This window comes from Miscanthus floridulus, chromosome 4, assembly GCF_019320115.1.
Source record: "Miscanthus floridulus cultivar M001 chromosome 4, ASM1932011v1, whole genome shotgun sequence".
Classification (NCBI taxonomy): domain Eukaryota; kingdom Viridiplantae; phylum Streptophyta; class Magnoliopsida; order Poales; family Poaceae; genus Miscanthus; species Miscanthus floridulus.
This window is the reverse complement of record NC_089583.1, coordinates 78,915,423-78,925,325: the sequence shown is the minus strand read 5'-3', so window position 1 is coordinate 78,925,325 and position 9,903 is coordinate 78,915,423. Positions and strand designations below refer to the sequence as shown.

The 9,903-nt window shown below is 46.6% G+C and overlaps 2 pseudogenes; one reads left to right on the top strand and one right to left on the bottom strand.

The window, feature by feature from the left end:
* Positions 1 to 349: 349 nt before the first annotated feature.
* On the bottom strand, positions 350 to 1,869 carry LOC136548676 (UDP-glucuronate 4-epimerase 6-like; annotated as a pseudogene).
* Positions 1,870 to 4,007: 2,138 nt separating this feature from the next.
* On the top strand, positions 4,008 to 9,520 carry LOC136551802 (uncharacterized; annotated as a pseudogene).
* Positions 9,521 to 9,903: the final 383 nt, after the last annotated feature.

Here is a 9,903-nt window from a genome sequence, read left to right as displayed (position 1 = left end):
TGAGTAAATGTTGGTACTGTTAATAGCAGGTACCTTCAATAAGATGCACCTCAGGCACGCCACTAATCTAGCAGCGCATACTACCAATGTCGGATGCAATGCATTGCTACGAACACGTTAGGCCCGAGTGGTGCATGCATGATTGCGATTACACAGCCTTCCAAATTTCTCCTTGCGAGTTGCGATAGGTTCCTGGTATAGCTATGAAAGCAGCACTTGCTGTGATCCATGTGCTAAGCGGTGGTCGAGTCGATAAATTACAAGAACATACATTGTCAGACCATTAATGTTACTTTCAACAACTGTAAATCAAATTTACCCTAGAACTAAAATAGTAAAATACGATAAACTAAGATGTAAACATGCGGCGCAGCACAGGCCCGCGCTTCTTGCCAGACTTGGAGCCCGTGCTCTCACCGGTCGTGTCGAGCGCACTGAGGTAGCCCCTAACGATGTCGTCAATGTAGGTGAAGTCACGGCACGCGTCGGCGCCGTGGGCGGTGCGGAACAACGTGATGGGCTCACCGGCGATGATGCTGCGGGCGAATGAGAAGTAGGCCATGTCGGAGCGTCCCCACGGGCCATAGACGGTGAAGAATCGTAGGCCGGTATGGAGAGCCCGTAGATGTGGTTGTACACGTGCGCGATGGCCTCGCCGGCCTTCTTGGTGGCCGCGTACAGCGACGCGGGGCGGGCCATGCAATGGTCCTCGGGGAAAGGCGGCTCAGTGTTGAGCCCGTACATCGACAACGACGACGCTCACACAACCGCCGGCTGCGGGTCAGCGTGCCTTGCCGTAGGCTCGAAGAGCGTGACGAGGGCCGCGATGTTGGAGGCCACGTACACCTGCGGCGCCCGCATCACATCGCGCACGGCCGCCTAGGCCGCGAGGTGCAGCTCGTGCGTGAATGGCACCACGGACAGGAGCCGCTCCAGTAGTGCGGCGTCGTTGACATCGGCGTCCAGCACCACCACGCCGCGGCACGCCAGCAGACGCTATCGCGCGTGCTTCAAGGACGGGTCATAGTAGGCGTTGAAGTTGTCGAGGCCGAGCACGTCGTCGCCGTGAGCGCAGAGCGCCAGCGAGCAGTGCAAGCCCACGAAGCCCGCGGCGCCCGTGACGACCACGGACAGTGCCCCGTCCTACCGTGGCCTCACGCTGCGCCGCACCTCCCGCTACCACGCCGCGCCCCACCCGTACGACGACGATGTCCCTAAGCCTAGCAGGCTCCGGTGCGAGTGCCGAGACCGCAGCGAGGAGGAAGAGGAGGAGGAGCCGGAGCCGGACGTGGGCAACGTGGAGAGGCTAAAGGAGTGGGAGAGCAGGGACGGGTAGTGCACGACGAAGAGCACGACGAGCGTGAGCGTGGCGAGCACGATGGCGTAGAAGAGCAGGTGCGACGATGCCGGCATGAGTTGCTTGACACCCGCCGCGCGCCGCAGCAGCAACGCCGCCTCTGCCTCCGCGTGGGAGCCCACCACTGCTCGCCGCGCCGCCGCACCACGCGCTCGGCCCCCGCCGCTGTGCCACCACGACCGCTGCGTGCTCCCCCCCGCGCCTCCGCGCCACCTCCACGTGGGGCCCGCCCTAGGTGAGGGCGCACGCCGGCAGCGTGAGCGAGGCCTCGCCCACGCTGGGAGCCTCCTGTGCCGGTGGCCGCTGCGCCGAACCCGCCGTAGCGCGGCGTCACCATGCCCGTTGCGTGCTCTCCCCGCGCCTCCGCGCCACCTCCGCGTGGGGCCCTCCCTAGGTGAGGACGCACGCCGGCAGCATGAACGAGGCCTCGCCCGCGCTGGGGGCCTCCTGTGCCCGTGGCCGCTGCGCCGGACCCGCCCGCCCATGGCAGAACTCCTGCGCCGCATCTTCATCTGCGCCGAACGCATGGAGGAAGGCTGATTATGACGCGCTTCATCTGAGTCGTGGAATTTATATCTAACGCACCAGCTAAATAGAACGTACGTGGACACTCTGGGAGGCCGCTGATTCGGCGCGCCATATATCTTTAATTTTAAATGTTACCTTGTAACGATATTATTTTTATATATATCCTACTACATTATTTCTTGGGAGCATTTTTTAGAAGGTACAACAGGACGTACACAAGCCACACTCATACCACACCCATACACGCGCGTGTACACCCGTACACACAAAAAGAAAGAGATTAGAAGACTCTAGCCTACGATATGCGAGAAACACGTAGTACCACTAAATGCGCACTAGAATGCTATTTAGTATCTATGAGTACAATGATAAATTAGAACATCAACACATCTACAAGTTTTTCCTTAGCTAGCGTCAAACTCAACTAATAACCAATTGTGTATTAAAATAATATGTTTTTCCAAACTAAAAAAATATTATTTAGTTACTAAAATGAAAAAAATAATTATAATGAAATAATATGATGTGGATATTAACCATCGGATCATTCACATTCGAGGATATTCTGATCTATATTTATATTTATTTTAAAATATGAATGCAAATGTCAAAAGTGTGCTATCTAATTTGATTGTTGGGGATAATGCCAAGGACACTGATGTCTAACGATGCCCTACTATCTTGAATCATGGGTGGTGCTGAAGCTGGCTAAAGATGGCAATGGGGACCCACGACCCGATACCCGATGGGTATTTACTCTATTAGGGTCTAAATATGGACTAAACACACTACCCACGGGTACGTAAATGGACCAAACCCTTCACCCATCGGGTACGCGGGTGTGGGTATGTTCCAGCAATTCCCTTACCCGTTTACCCATGGGTGAAAAATACCCGGTCCAAAACTAAATAAGCCCACTAGCCCATGTAAAACCCTAGGTTCACCCGTCGGTCCCGCCTGGCGACTTGGCCGCTGGAGCCCTCGACCTCTCGAGGGAGGCTTGACGTCTGGCCTCCCACGGTCCCGCCGCCGAAAAAATAGGCGTGTGAGTAAAGTGCGTCGTAATATAATGATTTATGACAGAATGACTTTGTGTGATGGTGTAATGTGACTGCTGGTTGCAGAAGATATTATTATATGCTATTATTTATCTAATTTTATGTGCTCTGGTTAGTGGTGGTTGCTGTTGAATTGTTGATTTTCATGTGCGTGAATAAATTATCGGCGGGTACGGGTGACCCGCCGGGTATGATTTACCCGGCCGGGTATGGGTCTGGGGAAAATTCCCCACCCATGGCGGGTATGAGTATTCTGGTGGTACCAAATTTTTATAGCGGGGATGGGTCTAGGGTGGCCATACCTGATGGGGATTTACCCATTGCCATCCTTAAAGCTGGCCATGCACGATATCATGACATTCCACATACGATGAGGGACAAAGTTGAGCTGAAGATAGAAGCTTAAGGACTAAAATGCACTCTGATAGTTTTATAAATGAAATTGAGTCTAAAATATAAAGTTTATAAGAACTCAAATGACCACTTTGAAAGTTCTAGAATGAAATGACTCTAAAAGAAAATTTGAATGACTAAAATGAACATTTTAAAAATTAATGGACGGAATTGAGCCAGGCCACACTTGAGAAACCAAAATAATTGTTTTACCATTCTAGATCTTGAAGGAAAATGTTCTGCCTCCGCTAGAAAATTATTCTAGTTTTGAAAAATATTAATAAAACATATATCTAATAAGCATTAATACATTATAGAAAATAGTTGTTTATAGAAAGGTAGTAATGTGATTTGTAACTCATAAATCAAGCTATCATCTGAGATTTGGACCATGTTTATATGTTTATTAGGCTAGGAACGTAACTATTTTATTTCCTCTCATTGCGACCCATGGATATTTTTTCTTCTATATATATACCTCTATCTATATCTAATCTTATCTCTAATATTAAAATCAAAAGTGTATTTTTTTCTCTGTTCTATTATTAATACACGTACATTTTGCTTTTTTTGGGAAAAAAAAACTTGGCAGAAGCCACGCCCAAGAACGCCTCCTCGGGCGTCTGTAAAAAGAGAGAGAGAGAAAGAAATCAATGCTAGTGCACTGTAATCGCGTGACTTCCGTAATATCCATCCCAGAGAGAAAGAGAACCGTTTCGCTCACCATAAATCGAAATCTGTAACCTCTCTCGTCCCTCCCCCTGTTTCGGTTTCCAGCGCAAAACCCTTCCCCCACTTCTCTGCGCCGTTACCAAATCGATCCCTCCGCAGAACCGCAATGGAGTTCGCCTTCCGCAGCCGACCCACCACCGCAGCAGCCGACGACGAAGAAAGCGGCCGTCTCCGCCGCTTCCCCGACCCTCCGGCGCCGCCGCAGCCGCACGGTCACGGTACTACTCAAATCTCGCCACTGCTTTGATGTTTCATATGGATGTCTTTTTTTCCCACAGAAAGGAGGATTTTGGGCCTGCTTGGTTGCGTTCCAGAACTTGCCCAACCAATTAAGACATACCTGCAACTTTTGGCTATTGATCGATTCGTTACCAAAGATTGGCACACCGTTCCACAACTTGCCCAACCAATTAAGACATACCTGCAACTTTTGGCTATTGATCGATTCTCTGCCAAAGATTGGCACACCAATTTCTATGGCCAAAATCACGGCGAAGTCACTGGAACCTTATTCAATCGAAATGGGATTGCTGCTATGTCATGATACTCAATCAAATACATGTCTACATTATCGCCCTAACTTTGATAAATCTTGATTTTAGTAAGCCTAAGTTTTGGCTTGTCATGATTTTGGTCGGGCATTTTTTGAACCCAACCAAGCAGGCTCTTTATTTCTGTTTAGGTCCTGTTTGGATCATTGGATTTTTAGAATCCAGATTAAAAAAATCTGATGTGTTTTATTGGATTACGTGTATGTATGTAAAGGTCCACTAGAATCCTAGCCAGTTTGGATGTGATTTTAGGATTTTGAGATGAGATTTTTTTATCTGGGTTCTTAAAATCCTAAGGTAACCAAACGGCACCTTAGGCAGCGAAACAAAAAAACGACTTTTCTTTTATGTGTTTCTTGATTCGTAGATTGCCCCAATATTTTTGCATTAGTTCAATCGTTTCTTTGAATTGCTTCGCGATATCGCTTGATGTTCTGAACTTCAGATCGATGGTGATCGTAGAGATATCTGATGATCTCATCAAAAAGAATTTGGGTTTTCTCTTGACACCAAAAATGACGATGCGTGCAATTTGGTAGGAAAAAATGTAAATGTTTCATCTAATCCTGTTTATCTGACGATAATGCTCTTGCTATCGGTTAGCAGGTGACGCCAATACATCAGGGGTAGACGCCGCGCTGCTGACAAGGAGGCAGGAACTGCTGTTGGAGCTGCACAAGGGATTCATGCACCAGGACATGATCTTGCGCGAGCTCATGGAGACTGAGCGCGCCATGGGCCTTACCGCCGGCGGCTACAACAACAGTCCTGTGTCAGCACTCCCATGGTCACATGATTACTCGCGTCGCTGGACGCCGTCGGTGCCTTCCTGGGAAGCGCCTCTCCGCCAGCCGTGCCCTTGTGGCTGTGGGAGCTCCACGGCGGTCAGGGCGCCTCCAGTGTACCCACATGTGGAGCGGTCACCGGTACTCTACTTTCCTGAGCATCTTAAAATTACCATCTGAGTTATCTAGCATTGTTGAAAACAACAGTACTTTGTTAGTTGACCTGTGATGTGAAGTTTACAGTTGATCATAAGTACAGGCAACGGACAATCATACCAGTCTATAGGTTGCTTGTTCCCTCCACATTCTTGCAATGTTGGAGATTTTTTTTTCATTTATCAATGCTGTTAAGCCTAAAGTCTAAACAAACTTTATTTCATACAGCATGCACCTGAGCAGACAAGGTCAGGCAATGATGCCGAGCAGCATCAAGCGTGAAGGTCATCTGGGGTGAGGACACATCCATTTAACGGCTATTTCGAACTGTGTCATTCACCAAGCAAGCAGACTCCAGTGGCAGCCAAAGCCGGTATCAATCAGATGCGGCCATCATCAGGACACCAACAGGCCGTTGTTTGGGAAAAGATGGGTGTGGAGGATGTTCATAACATGAAGGCATCGCACGAGACCAAGAACCAAAGCAGTGAGGGTCGGAAGGCCATAGACTTTGCCATTGAGGATTGCATAAAGAAACCCATGCATCAGCATAGACTTTGCCATTGAGGATTGCATAAAGAAACCCATGCATCAGCATCTTCAGTACAAGCCGGTGGATCAGGAAAATGCAGCAAACAATGAGCAGAAGAGTACAGAGTTCAACGAGGTAGGCTCACGTTTGCTAAGACTAATTTGTCCACGATGTCATATTTGTTGCGAACTTGCAATACATTATTTATGTCCTGAACATTTCTCGTTTCGCCATCAAATACTTGTTGCAATCATAAGTACTTAGGAGCCATTGGTAATCATGTAAAGATTCAGTAAAACATTCCTAGTCCAAAAGAGTTGGTAGCATATGCCTGATGTAAATGGAACAAAATAAAGTAAGCCTTTTGACATTCCTTAGTCCTTGTAGACTTAAAAGAGCCAAAGAGGTAGGTTGTTTTCAAATTTTCATCTCGTGGTCACATCTTTCCCTAAACATTGAAAGGGGTCCTATAGGGTGTGATTGGTTGCTTGCTCTAGGTGATAAGTCTACATTGCGCCTTATGTAGCATAGCTCAAGCCACATCATAAATGTATGCTATGAGCTGGTATTTGGTTGATCTGCATAGGCAAGTTGTATTTGGTTGCCTGACTTGTAGTACATGTGGTCACCTTCTTTGGGTGATATGAAAATCTATCACCTCTTGTTCTTCTCCGACATTGCAAGGCAGCAGCTTTTCCTTCTACATCGATCTCAGCAGAACCACTACAACCTGCAGATTGACCACCACCAGCACCTTCTCCAAACTGAGCATCACCACCACTCCACCTTTGTCCATCCTCTCTTCCACCATCTCTCAAATCAGCAAGCTGCAGATTGACACTAGCCCAAATCCCAGCGCCTGCAGCAAGCCATGGAGGAGCAAGCAAACACAATTGCCATCTTCTTCTTCCCGACTTTTGTCCTCTTCTAAACTAGGAGTACAATGTACCAAATCAGGCAAGCCAGGATCCCTCTATCTCCCTGTTCCTTTCTTTTACCCAGCGATGCGAGCACCTTGGCGAGCTGCTGCACACTGCACACCGAGGTTGTCGCCCGGGGACACCATCCCCGCCCGGCGGCATGGACAGGAAGCGGAGGGCTTGTCAGGGTGTACCGGTGTAGTATGGTGTGGGGAGCAGAAGGGTCGACATTCTCCTAATGGGCGGCAAGTCAACGGGTGAGGACCAATTTCCAATTGCTAGGCAATGCCGGCAAAGGGTCCTTTTTAAACTGCACAAGTCCTATACAAGCAACCAAACATGACGATCCATATATTGAACTAACTTGAACAATTGAAAGTAAGCTTAGATCAGATGCACCCCCAATGCATGAACCAAACACAAGCATATTCAATCAACTTACAATTGAGTGAGTTTCGCGAAATCCATGCCAGTGCATAATTGCATACACTATTCTTCCCAATTTATTATGTTTTTGTTTGTTTGCTTTGAGATGCAGTATTACCCACTAGTGCTATGGAGTCTAAACAAACTTTCCTCTTATAAACAGCCAACACCTGAAGGAACTTCTGCTGGGGTGAAGAGGAAGTTGACCGCCCCAAGTTCACCTTTGAAGAAACAGAAGACACTCGGGCAATGGAGCTGCACTGTCTGCCACAATAACCCAGTTAGCCAGCACCAACTTGAGGAACATCTGGCTGGCAAGTGGCACCGGTCAAATGTTGCCGCACTGCAAACATCGAGGAGCAGCAGCCCTGAGCCTAGCATGCAAGCAACGCCTGCTGGGAGCAAGACCATCACGACGAACACTCGCCAGGACGGCAAGGAGGAGGTGCCGGAGAACAGATGGACGTGCACACTCTGCCAGGCCAAGTGCACCAGTGAATCGGACTACCACAGCCATCTCGGGGGCAGGCCCACTTTTTTTCAATTTGGCCCTTTTTTTTAAGAAAATTCACGTTTAGACTCCTGGGCGACGTAAACTCAACTTTGGACCCTGGGGTCGGCGTCGTCATTCACGGCGTTGAGGTTACACGTCTCGGCGCCATGACTCACGGCGCCGAGGTGCCTGGCCCTTATTCTCGTCGAAGCTGATGTGGCTCTTACGTGGCAGGTACCTCGGCGCCATACATCACGGCGCTGAGTCTGGATTCAAAACCCACGGCCGGCTTTTTCTATCCGAGGCTTGTTTCATTTGTTCCTCCTCCCTGTCGGGTTCTTCCTCTCTCTAACCCGTCCAATCTCTTAAATCCACCATTTGCTCTTTGAAAACTTTGATTTGATCCATAGATCTTCAAGAGCAAGGTATCATCTCTCCCCTTCTTATTTTTTACGCATTGATTTGTTCTATGTTAGGTATATTTTGTAGGCGTAGGTACGTCATTACTACGGTTTTGAAGCGATTATTAATATTTGTAATATGCAACCTTAGGATACCAAGACGTGAAAAAGCTACTAAACCACAATAACCTCAGCATATCTTGTTATATTAGGGTTTCATTGATGTGTAGCAAATGAAAAACCCTAGGTCTATGGTTTAATGTTCATTGCCTTTAGTTTTTATAACGAAATTGTTTGAACTGTAGGTATGGCTGGATGGGTTAGTGGTGTTCCTATCAATGTTTCAAATTGTTTCTACAAAGCCTTCGACCCATTGTCTCTGTTTTTTATAATGAAATTGTTTCTTTTTGTTTCAAATTGTTTTATAACGAAATTGTTTCTGTTTTTTATAACAAAAAGCTACTAAACCACGATAACCTCAGCGCATCTTGTCTCAATTTTTTATAACGAAATTGTTTCAAATTGTTTCTACAAAGCCTTCGACCCATTGTCTCTGTTTAGTGGTGTTCCTATGCCCATATGTTTTTGCGGTGATCCTTGCAAGATGGCCAAGTCTGATGAAGAGAACATATATAGGCAGATGTATTGGATGTGTTCTAATTTTGCATTTCAGTCTACACTTCGTTAGCGTCGCATTAACAAGATGGTGAGAAATTGATGTTGTATAATAATTATTTTGTTTCATATGAAATCATACATGAATTATTTGTTGTGTAACATTTGCATGTATTGCAGACCCCTCCACCGCTATGTGATTTTGAGCAGTAGATCAACACTAAGAGAAGACAAGGAATGGATGTAGAAACTGTTGCGTTGGAAGATAGAGGACAAGGAGATGATCGATAGGAGACGCAGAGAGGAGACTGTAGAAAAGGAGCACAAGGAAGAGGAGGGAAGGAGGTGTGTTGCTGCGTACAGGGGCATACAGGGAGGAGAGAGAAGAAGCTTGAGCGTGCGCGTCCGATGCCCTAAGGAAAAATGGTTTCGTTGCATTCATGACTTGCTAGTTATATGGTTTATTCATGAACAATGTTGTCTATTTTTTGACTTTGCATTGTGTTGTCATGTAATGCACTTTAAGTATGGACGTTATTTAGTTTGTCGACATGTACTTCTATCGTTATTGTGTTGTTTAATGTGCCCAAGTATTGAACTTTTCATTGTGTCGTCGATTTCATTATTTGTGATCATAATATTCAATTTAATAATGTGGAGGTAGCGAAACAAGTTAATGTACTGCAAATAAAAACTAACAAAGTACTGTATTACATAATTCAACACGCACAAAGCCTAGATTCGTTTATTGATACTGAAAAGCCTAGATTCATCTACAAAGCCTGTGTACGATACGATTAGACCACACGTTCAATGCTTTAAATAATTTATTATATGGGTGTTACGAAAACTATTTAGTTTTTAGAAAGGGAATGTACCAAAAATATATTAACATTTAATCTATGTACTACATTTGTGTCTTTTTTAGCCGTATAGTATAATGAATGATTCACGGA